Genomic DNA, 17,052 nt, shown 5'->3' with positions numbered 1-17,052 from the left:
CGTGGAACGCCAGCCCTTCTCCTGGAGGGTCCTGCCCTCCGTGGGACGCCAGCCCTTCTCCTGGAAGGTCCTGCCCGTGTGGAACGCCAGCCCTTCTCCTGGAGGGTCCTGCTCTGCGTGGAATGCTAGCCCTTCTCCTGGAGGGTCCTGCCCTCCATGGAACGCCAGCCCTTCTCCTGGAAGGTCCAGGCCACCTCGGGCGCTCCTCGGCTCTTCGGGATCTTTGGGGCTTCCAGCGGGGCCCTCCCGCCCGTGCAGGCGGGGAGCCAGGGCCCCTCCAGGGCGGCTGCAGCTCAGGGATACTGCGGCTTGCGTCTCGCGGCTGCCTTTAGAGCTGCATGAGGTAATGGATCTGAACTATTTTGTAAACTTTCAAACAACCTACCAATGACAGGAGTTTGAAATTTAGGGTTCTTTAGGAGAAAAATCATTGACATTTAAGAAACATGCTTCAGAGAGGACAGCGGGTTCTTCTCACCAAGAAACAGCTTACTGGTTAAATGAGTCATAATTAGACTTGGGGCACGTGATGCTGTTCACTAGGGTCCGAGGCAACGGGGCGACTTGGGGTCTCACCTGTCAACCTCACGTGTGCCCTAGTTGCCCCCAGAAATGGATTCTGCCCTCTCTAAGAACTTCTGCTCGGTGGCCCACTCTGCAGACGCACCCCCTCCCCCTTCCGTCGCTACTGGGGTCTCCCCTGCCAAGAACCCCATTCGTCCCTGCCCTACGCCCACCTGACTGGGCTCTGCCCAGTTCTTCTGGGGAAGCTGCATTAACAGAGGAAACAGGCAGGAATGAGGGGAGCAAGGACAAAAACACTTTTGCGAACTCCTAAGAGGTGGACGCTGATATAAAGATAAAACCTCAGGATAGAAATAAAACCCACACTCCACTCTGCGCCTCCCCTGCTGGAACCGCGGTTAGGAATCAGGCTTCCGTCTGCCGCGAACTTGTCAGATTACACAAAGGAACAGCGGTGTGAAGTACTACAGCAGCTCTGGTGGGACCATTCTTAAACTGCTTTATCACCTAAAACCCTGAAGAGAAAATGTACATTTAAATAAAGTAGAATGACTAATGAGGATTTTTGGATTATGCTGCGAAAGTCAAGAGATTGTTTTAAAAATCCTAAATATTTGACACTTTCCGGAGATTCAGTCCAATCACTCAAGGCGTTTCAGGATGGACATCCATCCTGAGTTTTTATGGACAGCCAGCACGAGTGGAGGGCAAAGTGGGGCAAAACAGGAAAGCATGTATGAAGTTGTGCTGCTCCAGGGCGGCGCCCGAGCCCAGCGTGGCATCCCCTCTGCTCTTCTCCCGGCGCCTGCCTCATCTGAGCCCAGGGCGAGCCTCCTGCTCCTGCCCCATCTGCTCCCTTGAAGCCGTCACCCAGGCCGAGGATGTCTCTCTGCACCCGGCTTGGGCGGCAGCTCCCTGTCCCACTGCACAGTCCTGTCTTCTCCTGTCACTCAGTTTGTGGCCTTTCCTGGGCAAGAAGCCCTTAGAGTCTGAAACGTACCCTCTCACCGCTGCTGAACGGCACCTGTAGGCCTCACCACTCGCTTAGAGACGAAGAGCACACAGTGGGTGTGGCTGCTGACCCGGTAGGTCTGGACTTCGTTGTTGAATGAATCAGCCTGTGTAATGGGGCACTCTGCATATTGAAAAATTATAAAATCTCGGGTAATAGTGCACTTCCCATGGTGATGTGAGCATGTCTGATCATCATACTTGCTATTTTTTATCTGTAGTTTCCTATTGGATTTTTTTTTCAGTGAACAGGAATTATATGATGCGCTGATTTTTTAAATGTGGTCGCAATGCCTTGCTCTTTGACCTAAAAGTAAACCATTTGCAGTGAAATTCGCTTGAAGAGACTTCACCTGCCCTTGAGTAGGTACCTGAGACCCCGGGGACTCTGTGTCCTCTTGAGATACCTCAGCCACCTGTGAGGCCTGTGGTCCAAGGTGCACGACAGTGACAGACACTCATGGCCCTTGAAATAGCTTTGCGTGGCGGAAGGAGCCAGTCTCCTCTCACTCCTTGAGTGTGAACCCTCTGGGAATCTCTGGATGGCATGGGGAGAATTCCGTGACCTCCTGCCTGCCCCGCGTTGGGCTCGGTCACTCATAGAAAATGCATCGTGCAACAGGACCTTCCATGGGTGGCATTACAGGGAGCCCTGGCACCAAGGACTTCTGACCAGAGTGGACTATGAAATCCTCAGTGTCACTCAAACTCACCACCCATGGCGTTCTGAGCACGTGCAGGTTAGTGGTCATGATTCTGATTTTTTTTATTAATTAAATGAAGTATACAATCTGACAGTGATGCTCACTGTTGGAGCTTGGCATGCTGCTAGTAAGTGGTGTGGGCGCTGGGCACCTTGGTCCCCATCCAAGCCCTGAGCCCTCATGGGCCCGAGAGCTCTTGCCTGTTCCTGAGGGCTCATCAGGACCCAGCACAACTAACAAGGTAGCTGTGCACCAGAGCTGGGTAAACTGAGGCAGCAAGCCCACAGGTGGGGGAGCCGACTCAGAGCTGCCTGAAATCCCCCCACCCTTGGGTGATTTGTGCTGATGCTAAAGGTGGGACGGAGAGAGAATCCGGAAACAGCACGAAGACAGAAGGTCCAAATATAAAGTACAGCGACTCGTCTGTGATAAGTGTGCCAAACATAAACGCATAGGTGTGGAAAGTGCACATTTAAATACAATGAGTCTGATGCCTTGTCAGTCAAAATGCCAGATTTAGGCTCGCTGGATTCAAGGCAGGCAGTGCTGAGTGATCCGGCACCTGTGAACAACCTCAAGGAGAACAGCTCCTTGCCATGCAGGCCTCGCCCCCGGGGCGTGCTGTGAAGCAGGTGAGAGCCTGGTGGCCGGCACCTGCAGTCCCAGCTGTTGGGGGGCGGTACACCAGAGAAGCACTACGAGTCCGATCTAGTAGTGAGACCCTGAACACCCTGGAGACCCTTCCCTAAAATACAGGAAAATAAAATTTAAAAAAATAAATAAAAAGGAAGGCACCTCTTCATTTAACAACTGGGGTGGGGGGCACACTGAGCCTGTCTTCAGTGTGCTCCTTCAAGGAGGGACCTGCCAGGAGACTTCTGAATTGGAACCCGTGGGTGAATAAACTTGGGAAAGCCAGCCTCTGACCTTTCCTGTCCCAGGCTCTTAAGTCAGTGATAAATTCCTACCCAGGCACCGGGGCCCACGACTGTCATCCCAGTATTCAGGAGGCTGAGGCAGGAGGATTGCTGTGAGTTCAAGGCCAGCCTAGATTACACAACAAGATTCTGTTAAATATATAAATAAAAAAATTCTAGAGAAAAGCCTTACAGTTGTCTAATGCATTATTGTCTCACTGAATTGTCTGTACAAACCAATTAGACCCTGGAACTCTACCAGCATCCCATAAAATGCAGCTCAGTGACACAGGCCTCGGATGCCCTGGGCCTTCTTATCTGTAGCCCACTGATCAGATGCAAAGATTATGGAAATGATAATAACAAGATTCTCTTTAAACCCCGGAATAACTGGAAATCTCCCTGGACTGTGGCCAGTTCCCTCGTGGAAATACAGAATATTAGGGTTTCAGCCCTGGAAGCGACCGGGGTGCGCTGGCTTAGCTCTTGGCTCCCTGCAAGCATTTGCTCCACAGGATCCGAGACATGTATGTTGCGCTTGCTGCTGGATGCCCCCTGGCAGGGAGCTCAGCCTCTCGCAGCACGGCTTCGAGCGGTGAGCCAAGCTCCTCTGTTGAGCTAAAATCCACTTCTCTGGAGTTCTGAATCTCATCCTGGTGCAACAGGACGACCCCTCTCCAGAACTTTCTATGCCTACACCTTAAAGTCTATTCAGAGTAAACAAGGAAAGTGGCCCTGGCTGTCCAGCTGAGTCACAGGACGAGGGTAGTAGAACTCTCTCAGCTGCAGTCCCAAACTCCATTGCATCCTAAAGACGCTGGTGTGTTCTGTGCCTCGGCGTGGGGCTGGCTGGCGACCCCGCCAGGCCTGGCTCGCGGTGCGCAGCACACACTGTCTGAGTGTGCATAGATGTGACTGGGAAGTGGGAACGTGTTTCTCAGAGTTCGCAGGGAGTACCGCATGGTGTATGCTCTGTGCCCTTCCAAACCAAGTGGTGTCTGAGCTCTGAAACATCTATGGCCTGGGAGTTCAGACTAGAACCATAACTGAACTTTTTCCTCAATCCCTGCACTGTGTTCTCCTCCATGCAGCACCACAGTGAAGCAACATTGTATTTTGTTTTTGTTCGCTTGTCTGAGACGGGCTCTTCTGAGTAGTCCAGGCTGGCCTCAGATTCGTGGGAGTCCTCCTGCCTCAGCCCCCAAGTGCTGGGGTTACCGGTGAGGCCACCACACTCGGCCCACTACAGCGCTGCGTATCTACCATCCCGAGGAGACTAGGCACCCCTCTGCAGACCTTTTCTTCTCTATCTTCTTGATGCCTGCAGAGAGGCCCGGCTCGCCTTCTGTCAGCAGTGACGGCGCAGCCCCAGGGGAGGGCTGCTCAGCGCCCAAGGAGCGGCCACTGGACTCCCTCGCCACGTCCCATGGCTCCTTTCCCACAGAGCCTCAGCAACGTTGGCGTGGCTGGGACCAGAGAGGAGCTGAGCTGGGGCCAGGACGAAGCAGCACCAGACCTGGATCTCCCTCTGGCCAGCGGTTTCCTCCCGTCTGCCACCCCCATCCCCTCTGGCGACCCCAGCTCTGAGGAACTTGCTAGCACCCCACTGGAGCTTTCGTGGTGCTAGTAATTTCAGAGTCACCCACGAAGCCACGCAACTTGCTTTACATAAACCGTGGATCCACCCAGTCCCACGGCCAGGCTGGAGGGAAGCAGACATTGGTTAGATCAGGCCTGATGGGCAGGGAGCCAGAAGTGGAAGCCCCAGCGGAGGTCTCCACAGCCAGTGCAGGTGGAGGAGGGCGAGGGGGGCAGGGATGGCTTGGACATCACCCCCCTGAGGGCACGTGTCATGCTGCAGTCCGCAGGGGCAGCCACAGCCACCAAGCCCGGGCAGGGCAAGGCCTGCCCGCCCCCACCATAGGAGTCCACATTTCAGGGTTCTGCCTTCCCCTTGGGAGCACGGGCCACATTTTGTAGGCATGTTTACTTCTTCATTGACTTGGGGACGCATGTCCTCTTGGATCATAAGCTGTATCCCTGCCTGCAGGAGCAGGTTCTCAGTAAATGCCTGCTCAGCGAGTCACCGCCCGGCTCGCGCTGTCCAGGACTGGAAGCTCTCAGATGGTCGTCCTCACAGCACTCCGGCTTTACGGGTGAAGGAGAGGCCGCTCTGGCTTGTTCAATGCACAGCCCACATGCTGGGTAGCAGCCCTGCCCCACCACCCTGCAGTGCTGAAGTAGCCAGAGAGGTTAATAAGGAGCAAAAAGCCCGATTTTCCACCCCCCGCCATATCACCCTATCCTGCTGCTAAGCCCTGCTCCCTTTCAGCCCTGGACATTCTGCTGTGCTTGCAGCACTTTAATAAGTAATCCACTGGTTAATCCACCACCTGCTTCTGGGGCGCACTGTCCCTGGTCCTTTCCGTCCCCTGAGGTCAGCGGCTGCATGTGTGAGTATCGTTGGCTTAAAGTCCCAGAGGATAGATCCTCAGGTGACTTTAATGGCAGGGAAGGCGTCCCAGAGCTGGGGCCCCACGGCCACCGGTGCCAGAAGGTAAGTTGAGGCCCTGCTCCCAGGAGGGACAGGGGGTGTGGGACCCCAGAAAGCCATGGTGCTTTTGGGGTGTTCCCCACAGAAGTTGGGACAGGAGCTCCTCCTGGGAGAGCCATGCCCCTCGGGTTTGTGCAGGGGCACCAAGAAGAGTCCGGGTGTTGGCAGTCCTGACACCAAGCCAGCCCTGCCTGCAGGCATGGGGCCTCGTTGGTGCCAGGCAGGGGGCAGTGGCTGCTCGGCCCTCGTGCCCCATGCCCCTCGGAGGAGCCCGCGGGGCCTTGCCTTGAACACACTCGACCTGTCACTGGCGTCAAGCAAGCCGCCTCCACAGGGCAGGGCAGGTCACCAGAGGCGCCCAAGGAGCCCTCAGCGTGGACTGTGCAAGGTGAGGGTGGAAGGGCACAAAGCCCTGCAGAAGAGCAGACCAGGCTGCAGCCATGGCATCGGGGAGGCCTGCACGCGATGTGGACCAGGCCACCCTGCCGTGGCAGGGCAGGGGCTGGGAGTCAGTGAGATGGTGACAGCTGGGCGGACCCCATGCTGGCATGGGAGTGGTGCCCTTGGGGGTGTTCATTTTTTCAGACAGGGTGTCCCTGTGTAGCCCAGGCGGGCCCCACACTCACGGCAATCCTCCTGCCTCAGCTCCAAAGTGCCAGGATGCCAAGTATGCACCACCACACTCAGCTCTGTGAAAGCCATGTTTTTCCTTTCTTTTCCCCTCAAAGTGAGAGTGAGGTGGTGTTGCAATCGTGAGCATCCCGCAACCCCACAGCCCAGAAACGCGTGGGGGCCCGGAAGACGCTGCCCGGGCTCCTTCACCCTTCTGTACCTTGGCAGCAGAGCCGTCTGTACCCCGAGAGAAGGAATTCCATCAGAAATCAGATGGAGCCCTACAGCGAAAGGCTTGCATCTGCTGACCCCGCGCACACCCTTTGTGTGTGCCGCCACTGACGCACAGCATCCAGGGCCAGCTCAGTGCGCCTGGCACACTCAGGACCCAGCCCTGGGGCTCAAGTGCCAGGCTTGCAGCTCAGCTGCGCTACATGGGGGGAGCCACTGGGCCTGTCAGCCAGTGACCCGGTCTCCTCTCCTGCTTTGAGTTAATAATCCGATTTTCCAAGTTGCCGTGAGGTGGGCCCGACATTGGGCTCCTCCAACTCAACTTAAGCACTGTCATTAATGTTTGCAAAGGTCCCATGAGAGCCCTGTGGCGACAACACAAAAGTGCTAGAGAGCCCAGGAGCCACACGCGGCTAATAAACAGCCGACCGGATGCCACGCCGGCAGGCCTGGCCCAGCTCTGGTACCCAAGCGTACGCTCTTCTGGCTGCACTTCTCTCGGGACTACAGAAGAGTGACCTTCTGCGAGGAGGACCCCACTCCATCTCCAGAGCCCCAGGAACACCGAGCTGCCCCTACCCTGCGAGGAGAGCAGCGTATGCTCAGCCAGGTTCCCGGGGGAACAAAACAGCCACCGCAGTCACTCCCCAAAATTAAAGACAACATTTTAAAAAATTTTTTTTAAAAATATGTTGTTTATTTACTTGGCACAGGGTCTAACTACATAGCTCAGACTCATGGTGGTCCTTGTTTTTCAACCTCCCCGGCGCTGGGATTACAGGCATGTGCCACCACGCCCGGATTCCGTGCCAGCTTAGTGCGCCCAAGGATCCCAGGCTGGCCCAAAGACAACTTTCGTGAACAAGTTTACCAGGCCTCGTGCAGCCCTGAGCAGCGCCTACCGAGCGTGGAAACGCGTGTGAGAAACCATGCCCTGATTCATGGCACCTCACAAGTGCAGCCTTCGCTGATAGCGTGCACCTGAGTTCCCCCTTCCCAAAGACCCGTGTTCTCGTGTTCTCACTACGCTCTACACGCCTCTTTTTGGTTGGAGGCGGGAGTGGACAGAAGAGCCGGCAATGGGCATGAGACAGCTTGATGAAGACGCGAATCTCCTCGCTTTCTGGAGGAGCTGCTCCACGCACCCTCGCTGGCCAGGAGTGGCTGTCGGGTGGCTGAGCTGGGGTGCTGTGTCCCCTCATTGTGGATACTTCATGAGGCAGCGGTAGATTGTGCTTATGAGTTAATTCTCCGTCCCATTGTATTTTTGAGCTAATTTTCAATCAAAGGCTCCATTGAAACGCTACCTCTCAGTAAAAGCTTAGGTACTAATGATCAACAGGCAAAATGGTCAGCCTAAGTTTTTATTGTATTGATTCCAAAATAACTAGGCTGGCAGCGGCAGCAAGTGCCGCTCCTGCTCCCGCCGCATCACCTCTAGGGGCTGGCTGCGGCGGCTGGAGGTTTGCGAAGGCGGCTACATTGCACTACAAAAAGTGCTCCCGAGTTTCGCCAGTACCAAAGTGATGGATTATATTTCTTTTATTAGCTACTGAGGTTGCCCTTGCTTTTCTTCTATATTGCTTAAAAATAAACCTGCCTTTATGGGCCCCCTGCCGCCAGAGAGGCTCCTTGCTCGGCCCAGAGCAGGGTCTTGCGACCGACTCCCTGTGCTTTCCTTTGCCTGACACCCGGGGCTTTCTGCAGCTGTCGGACCAAACCCCTCAGGGCCGCTTGAAAGGCTTCCAAAAAGCATGACATTCCATCAAAGTTCAGTAGGGAAAGTTTTAATGAACAAACTTAGTAAATTAGGGAGCACCGCGGCGGAGTGATTAACTCTCATTTGCGCATTAGCGTTGAGATTAATTAAAATGTTGAAGCAGTAGGAAGCCAGCTACCTCGCCAGGCCTGGCTCAGGCCTCCGAGCCGCTCGGATCCAGGAGTGATCCATCTTGCAGAATGAGGGGGTGCAAGCAAAGAGCAGCGGGGACAGATGTGCTTGCAGCGGTGCCCCACAGCAGAGCTGGGGCTGGCGCGCAAGGCCACTGGAGTGTGACATCATAATACGGTTCAGGCAGAGCCCTCCCCCTCGCCACGACTGACCGGATGCAGTGTCTATTAGTTTCCCTGCCAGGCCCAGCTGTGGCCTGCTCCCTTCCTGAACTAGCTCCCTCGCCCGGGTCCTCGTAGCCTGCCCGCTATCAGCTTCCAGAGGGTGAGCCCGGGCGCGAACCCTAGGAGCGGCTCAGGGACCGTGCAGAGATGGCGTGGCCTGCCGCAGACCCTCGACTGATGGCGGCAGGTTCAGGGTTAGACGCCCATGGAACATCTTTTCAGAAACTCCCGTGAGGTTCTTCAGTATCTTCTCAGCGTGAGTGCTTCCCAGAACTGTGTTCTGAGGCTCCTCCTACAGAAACGCCTCACTGTGTGGCCCCTCAAGGGATCCGTGCCTGTGGAAACCATGAGTGCAGTCCAACCCGCAGGGCATGGTGGCCCTGGCAGGCGCAGGCTGGCTGGCCCTCCCAGGGTAACAAATGGGCATGTGCCATGCAGCCAAGCCCTCCCCTTCCATTTTGGAGTCCAAACTCGGAGGCGTGCAGTCAGTGGCCACCTGCGTGTCTGAATGATTCCCACGGGGACAAAATGATCACGATTGGCTACAGATGCACATTTATAACTTTAGAAACTGTCCATCGTCCTTATTTTGTGCTCTATAGATTTCTTGTCAGCTACCGTGTCAGAGGTCACTGCCACAGTGGCCCCTTGGTCCCCATTAACTATAAGCAGCAAACTTGTACGCTATTGATCCACCGCGTCTAAGTATCTATTACAGTGGACATAAAAGGTGGCTTCACGTCTTTCTAAACAGATAATTCATAAAGGCCAGGGGGTCATGGCCTGTGATATATTATTCCTTCACCGTGTCTGGGACCAAGTGCAGGCACCAGGCTGTGAGGCAGGCATGGGGGTCGTGTGCGCGAGGCTTCAGAGTGGGGTGTTGTGTCAGACACATCAACATCCATACAAGAAAAAAAGGTGTCGATATTTGCTGGTGACCTCATTCTTGATTCTTTCTACTCAGGAGCATGGATTCTGAGAGGCAGTAGAGACAGAGCTGAATTTTTTAGCCTCCTAAGTTCAGTTGGGGTTGAACCCAGGGGCAGAAGTCAACTCCATACCACAAGACACTGCCAGGCTGGGACTGGGCTCTGCAGGTGATGCCCAAGGGTGGCACTGCTATTGGGCTGGGGAGCTCAGCACAGCCTCGGCCTCCAGGACTGCTGACTGGCGTGTCCTTAACCTCTGCTGGCCTGCACTGATCCCCTGGCAGACCCCTCAGAGGCCACTGAAGGCACACCCCATAACCCAACCTTGTGCAGCACCTTGCTGGGGAACAGTCCACATCTGGTGGGTGAGCCTGCATGTAAGTTAGCAGACACCCAGCTCACTCCTGCTGTGCAGGGTCTTCTACCCACTGGAGGAGCCAGAGATGGCACGCTTTGAGGAGCCAGGCTTGGCGGCAGGGCCTATCACCCCAGCACTTGGGAGGCTGGGGCAAGAGAATTGCTGTGAGTTCAAGGCCAGCCTGGGCTACACAGTGACTCAAGGTCAGCTTGAACTGCATAGAGAGACCCTGTATCAAAAAAAAAAAAAAAAAAAAAAAAGACCGAGATGGATCATAGCAAGATGCAACAGTTCAAATGTCATGCTTTGGAGGTTTGCGATTGTCCTCTGAGTGCTCAACAGTCCAAGTCAACAGAACACTGAACCAGGAGACAAAGATGAACAACAGCCCCTCAGAGCCTCCTACTGGGCCGAGGGTGCTGCGGGGCCAAAGAGCAGGATTCTGAGTCGTCCCTGAAGTGCGCCTGTGCACACACACACACACACACACACACACACACGCACTCGCTCGAGCACATGTTCACGTGCATCCTATGTGTATACTCCTCCCCCAGCTTCTTTCTTCTCACCACTTCATGATACCTTTTTAAACCTGTGATGTCTGGGGGAGGAGGCATGAAAACTGCAGGATTTAGAGCAAGCTGTGAACCAGGAGTCCTGTTTACAAACACTCTGTAGTCCCAGGACACGTGCGAAGCCCCAGGAAACGTCGAGTCAACAAGGATGAGTGCGAGGGTCTCACAGCCCCTTGTGCCTGATGCAGGGCTCGGGCAGCTGTGGGATTGCCTCTCTGACTTCTCTTTTGTTTTGTTTTTTGCAGTACCAGGGATGGAACTCAGGACCCTGCGCTTGCCAGGCAAGCGCTTTCTCCCCGGCCTGCCTCTCTGACTTCTTCAGAGCCCCGCTTGTTTCGGTATCCAGCAGCCCAGCACTCTCCAGGGAGAGCACCCTACAGACCCTAAGAACCTCTATTTCCTGGAGGCGAGCAGCCTGAGCCACTTGTCTGGCCCTGGAAACGCTTTCCTTCTTATGCGGAGCTCAGCTACGGGACAACCAGGGTCGCGGGGCTCCCTTTCTCACCTGTGGCGCTTAGCCTCTTCATGGACGGATGTAGAACCTTCTGCAAACTCAAAAAAAGCTGCGACCCCTCTTTCGAGACAAAGCTTTGTGCACATCAGAGGACCGTAGCCTTCCTCAGGCTGTTGTGGCCTGAGAACCCTTATTCTAAATAAGAGGTTGTAGTTGTTGTGGTTTTTTTTTTAGATAATCATGGATAGAATCTGTTCTTTTTCTTCAGTCAAGGAAGCTCTGGCATTGCAACTTTCGGTCCTTAAACAATCCTGTCCTTGGCAGCAATAATGATAATCATCGCCGTGCCGTCCTACTAGTCTCCACGGCACCTCTGTGCTTTGTAATAATTTTTATTTGTATTTAATGTTTGGAAATGTTATAAAAGGTGACTACTGTTTCAAAATGTGACCTCGGTGAGGTTTAAAAGCTACTGAATCAGATGAGATATGAAAGCGTTCAATATAACGTATGACTCAAAGCTATGTTTTTTAAACTTTAATAGGAAATGTCTGCCTCTTAGATCACTATTCCTGAAGCCTGGCAGACAGAAGCATGTCTTTTAAAAAGACCTAATTTATACACCAAGCAGAGGCCCAGGAGGTGGGATCTGGCCTTCCTCCTTGCCGCCCGCGGCCCAAGCCTTGCAAGCCGGAGCAGAAGCCTCAGACAGCTCCGGCTGTTTCTGGCCATTTGACCCCTCCTGCTTCTCTGCAAAGCTTACTCAGGTTCTAGACCAGACAGTTGGATGTGGAGATGAGCAGCCAGGGCCTCTGTCCTCAGGAAGCATGGGAGGGCGCTTCCACCCGGGAGAGCCTCGGCCCCAGCTGTTTTCCACTGTTTCCAGGTGAGCTGTGTCCTTGGGAGCTGCCCCTGCCCAGGGGAGCCACAGCCACAGCACTCTCAGAACTGCCGCCTGGGTGGGAATGCAAGCCACCTGCTCTGGAGGCTGGGACAGCAGCCGCCGGTAGACACAGCTGGGACAGCAGCCGCCGGTAGACACGGGAGGAGCAGTCCAGGGCTTGCAGGGGCCAGAGCCAGGCTTGCCCCAGGTGAAGGCAGCCCTGCCAGTCTGCATGTGGAAGGCTGCTAGTGCCGTGCCCCAGCAGGAGGGGCAGGGCCAAGGCCGTAGGCCCCATGCCAACCTGCATGTACCCCTACTGCCCCTGGAGGCCGGGAGGGTCGCCGTGCAGGCGGGCTTGAGCTTGCAGTGTTGGCTCCTGCCTGTTCCTGCACTGGTGGACACGGCGTGAGTGCACTGCCTGCCCCGGGGCAGGTAATGGTCTCCATGTTGCAGGGACCTCGTGGGAGTGAATGGGGTGAGAATGCGGGACGCTTGGGGGTCTGGCACCTGCGGATGGGTATGCGATGAGGGCAGTAGCACAGATATTCCTGTGAATTGTGCCAGATTTGCTGGCCAGGCACTCTGGTCCTCCCTGAAAGGAACAGAGAGAAAGAGCAGGCGTGGGAGGGGCCGTCCCGCTCACTGACCAGGACATTGCATACTTGGGATCCCACTGAAGCTGGATCCCAGGCCCAATTCCACACCCGCCATGGCCGCGAGGCCACGGGCCCATGCAGAATCGATGGACAGCGGCAGGAACCGGCTGGCGCCCTACATCAGGCTGAAGCAGCTTCCCGACAAGTGGCAGCACGGCCTTTTCACCAGTGGCTTTGGGGGTGGTGCTGGCGTGGAAACAGTGGGAAGTTGTTGGTGTCAAACCTGGACTTGGGAGTATTGGACACAGATATTCAGGAACTCTTCCCTGAATATGGAGCACTGGCAATGGCGGCTGGGCACTGTGGTCGCTCCGGCCAAAGTTTAAGAGCAGCAGACATGCACTTTGAACGGAAGGCAGACACCCCAAAGGCTATGGAGCAGTGCAGTGGGGTCCCTCCAGATGGCCGCCCCATGAACATCCAGCTTGTCACATCACAGACCGAAGCACAACGAAGACCTGCGCAGAGCATGAACAAAGGTGGCACGACTGGAAACCGCGGCTCTGGAGGTGGCGTTGGCAGTGGTGGTGGCACCTGGAGAGGGACCCGTGGAGGCAGCCGAGGAAGAGGCAGAGGCCCTGGCAGGAGCTCAAGGCAGCAGCTTTCTGCAGAGGAGCTGGATGCACAGCCGGACGCCTGATGCGAGGGCGGGCGCCAGCTAAGCCGCTGTCTGGGTGAGAGGACCCAGGGCTTGTTCTGCTCCAGGAGGAGGAGATGGGGCTGGGCTGTGTGGCCGATGACCGATTTGTTTCTTTTATGTTTTAAGATAGGATTTAAAAACTCACGCAAAGTTTCTTTCTTTTTTTTCTTTTTTTTTTCTTTTTAATTCTGAAGCAGACTTGTTTTGTACCAAGTTATTTTTGGTATATAAATTTTACTGGTTGCTGTTGTGGAGAAGGTGGCATTTGCACCTTCACCATAATAAACTAGAAATGTGTGTGAAAACAAAAAAAAGACCCCATTGAAAGCTTAGGTCCATGGGAATGCAACCTAGCCAGCTCCACAGAAATCAGCGTGGAGATTTCTGAGAAAGCCCAAACCAGAAATTCCGCTTGACCCGGCTCTCTCCGGGCAGATTCCCCAAGGAACTGAAGAGCCCACCCGGGATCCATGCGGGCCCTGTTTACAGCAGTGCAGCTCACAGTCCTAAGCTTCCACGTGGCTACAGCCCCATCGACAGACAAACGAGTACGGAGAACGCGGCGTGCCACCCAGCAGAAAGGGTCCTGCTGCGAAGGAGTGTGTTTGGAGGAAGGATGAAACCGCAGCTGTTGCAGCAAGTGAGGTAGCCCATGCTCAAGAAGTCAAAGATTGCGTATTTTCTTCTACATAAGAAACCCAAATTTTAATTAGTTAATCAATTGATGAGAGATGACAGGGCACTTGAAGATAGTCTTTTGGAGGCAGAGAGGAGACCCAGAAAGGAGGAGGAAAGAGAGAGGCTTGGAAGTGGACGAGAGATGTCATATACATGGGCCAGTTTTCTAAAAGGAAAGTCTTCTGTGTGACCATATGCACCAATGAAAACGGTGACCTCACATATGATGTGTGACATGTTTTGTAGAAGAACTTTAACAAGAAGTTTGGGCAGAGCAGCTTGTTTGCTTACTGTGCCTTCTGCCAGAGAGCTGTGGAATTTCCCACAAACACCGAGCCACGAGCTGAGGTGACCAGGGCCTGGGTGAGGTTGGCACCCTGTTGCCCAGAGCCTGAGCTGCCCACCCCGCATCCTCTGAGCTGCCAACACTGGTCTTCCAAGAGGTTTCAAGCCCATTCCTGGAAGCCAGACTCCATCACGAGCTCTCCAGTGCCTGCAAAACAGACCCGCCCTCGTGGTGCACAAGGAGGAATGCCTCCTCCTCGTGCATCCGTCCATCTCAGCTCGTGATGACCTGGCTGACATGCCTCGCAGACCAGACCCCTTCTCTGGGAGGCCTCCTGGGGGACACCTGGCGGAGAGCTGTGAGAAGCCTCCGGCGGGGCCCCACATGCCCTTGACCGTGTGTGCAGCCCTCTCTAGGCAGAGTAGAGGGGTGAAGGGTGCCCTGCCCATGGCCTCCTGTGCCACTGTGCTCAGTGCTGAGTCCTAGGGATGCTGCGCCCAGTGACCTCCTTGCAGGAAAATTGCTCAGAGCTCCAAGGCCTGGACAGGGCACTGGCACACGCAGGTGGCATCCGTGTGACCACCCTCCACTGGGGTGGGGAACAAGTCTTGATGTGACAGTGAATGGAAGTACTGACACAGATTCCCTCTGCAGGAGTCACCAAAAGGAACAGCACTGAGGGCCGTGTGGTGACCCACAGGACTCTGAAGACATCAGGGGACCAGAGGCCACCCAGTGTCACAGGAAGTACCTCTTTGCACCCTACTGTCCTTTGAGGTTGAAACTAGAAGTGGAGCTCTCTGCCACCCTGCTGTCGAGCGCCACCAAGGGGAGGGGCACAACACAGCACAGCTCTGCAGCACGAGGGCCCCAAATGGCCACTGAACGCTGGACACAGCTCTGCAGTCACAGAGGACGTGTCCTTTGGTCCTCCTCCGAGGCATTGGGCATGGGGCAGAGCAGGGCCACTGCAGAGCTGCGTCTGCATCCTCCAACCATTAGCGAACGCCCTGCCCACAGCCCCATGACACAGCTTCTCAGAGACTTTCCCCTTGTCCCCAGGATTCACACAAGTGGGATGTCCACCCAGATCCAGGAGCCCACCGGCTCCCAGTCAAGGCCTTTTCTTGACAGTTAAACATGCCTCATTCAGTCATCCAGATGCAGCAGGGACCACAGCCAGAGACATCGACAGGGCCGTGGTGCCGGGGCCAGCAAAGGGCACGTACTTCGCACGAGTCTTCCTCCCCTCCTTCCCGCCACTGGGCAGTGGTTTCAGTTGAAAACATTGATTCTAAAAGATAATATCTGGATATATAAATGGATTACTCAGCTTATCTGCTGCTGATTACTGATAAAGCTCTGGGTGCTTAAACTAATACTCCTTCATTAATGAAAATCCAGCTTAGAGCATAAAAACTAATCTTGACAGATGCATTCACTGTGCAAACATACATTTGTCTATGCTGAGCCAACTGGACATACAGTCATGTTTGGTTGGGGTCGTCATTGATAATGCTTCTGCAGTTACGACTTCGGTGAGGTGTCCACTGTGCTGGACTTGCTTGGGTATCTCAAAGGCTCCCCTTTTGGAGGCCGCAGGAACCTGCAGGGACTCACGGGAAGGACAGGGATGGGGGCAGCAGCCCTGCCTGTCTGGCCACGTTGAGATGAGTGGTGGGTGCTCCCCTCTCCCCGCCCATACCCTGGATCCTCCCCACCTCAGAAAGGAGAAAGGAGAAGTGGCTCACTTCCCAGAAGAGCAAAATTTGGAAAGGGACAAAGGTGTCAAGTGTTAAGGCCCGGGATTAAACAGAATTGGGTAATTGATTAATCAGTTGCTGGTGACCTGGTGTTTGCGGCAGCTGAAGACCAGAGCCCCCGTGTCTGCGTCTCGGAGTTTATGGCTAATCTCTCCCGACGTGTCTGAGCTCACTGTGCCTCCACCAGTGGCCACGCCAGCGGCCAGCCGGCCCAAGTGGCAGCAGCGCATTGTAGGGATGCCCCGCCGGGTTGTGAAATGAGCGAGGCCTCCGCACCTCCATCAGGCCCGAGTGAGCCCCGGGGCTCCAGGGCCGCAGGCCCCGCTCCTGAGGAGCTGACATATATCCTGGCTTTAGGACAAGACCACAATTGCAAATCCGAGAATATAAATTACGCTTTCATCTTTCTTTGGTTTTCTTTCTTTTGCTTCAGTTTTCATTCCAGGATAAACTTTCCTGTCAAAGGGACATTTCTGATGTGTCAAATTCAGCCGGGTAATGAACAGGTTGACAAATGTAGAAGGTGAGCAGACATTCGGGTCTGCCGCAGCCGCCCGCAGCCAGAGGAAGCCGTGACTTTCACAAGGATAACGAGGCTTTGAAAGATGGCGAAAATGTCGCCATCAACCTGCCCTTCTGCTACTTAGTAATTAGGTAATTAGTCAGGCCCTAATTATGGGATCAGGGTGCAGGAAAACAATTAGTGGAAAGAATTACTACATAAAACTGAAACCGAGATTCCTGAAAACAATATTTGATTTTATGATATTAATATTTGCAGCAATAATGAGAGTGCTTTGCTGACGCGGGCCGTGCGTGCGCCCTTCCCCTGGCCTCCGAAGGGGCACCCGGGTGCTCTCAGCTAACAGGCGATCCGGGCACAGCATCAGGCGATCTGGCCTCCTGATGGTCTCCCTCTGGACCCCCGTGCCCACCAGAAATTTCTGGCCAGGCATGGGGTGCGTGTGGGCATCTTGAGCCACGCGCACTTGTGCGTAAATTCCTGTCCCTCCCCAGCCCCGGGCAGCTACCGTGCCTGTCTCCAGCTGCAGAGAAAAATGGGGCCGGCTCATAAATTCTTCTTGCATATGGTAAGAGAGAGTAAACAGGTAAACAAGTTTTCAAATGCCTTCCTCCGACCCGGAATTATTAACACAT

At 54.7% G+C, this 17,052-nt stretch overlaps 1 pseudogene; it reads left to right on the top strand.

Moving 5' to 3' along the window:
• The first annotated feature begins 12,580 nt into the window (after window positions 1-12,580).
• On the top strand, window positions 12,581-13,167 carry LOC101591664 (annotated as a pseudogene).
• The last annotated feature ends 3,885 nt before the right edge of the window (window positions 13,168-17,052 follow it).

This window comes from Octodon degus, unplaced genomic scaffold (genome assembly GCF_000260255.1).
Source record: "Octodon degus isolate 3935 unplaced genomic scaffold, OctDeg1.0 scaffold00057, whole genome shotgun sequence".
NCBI classification, from domain to species: domain Eukaryota; kingdom Metazoa; phylum Chordata; class Mammalia; order Rodentia; family Octodontidae; genus Octodon; species Octodon degus.
This window is presented reverse-complemented; position numbering and strand designations above follow the sequence as displayed.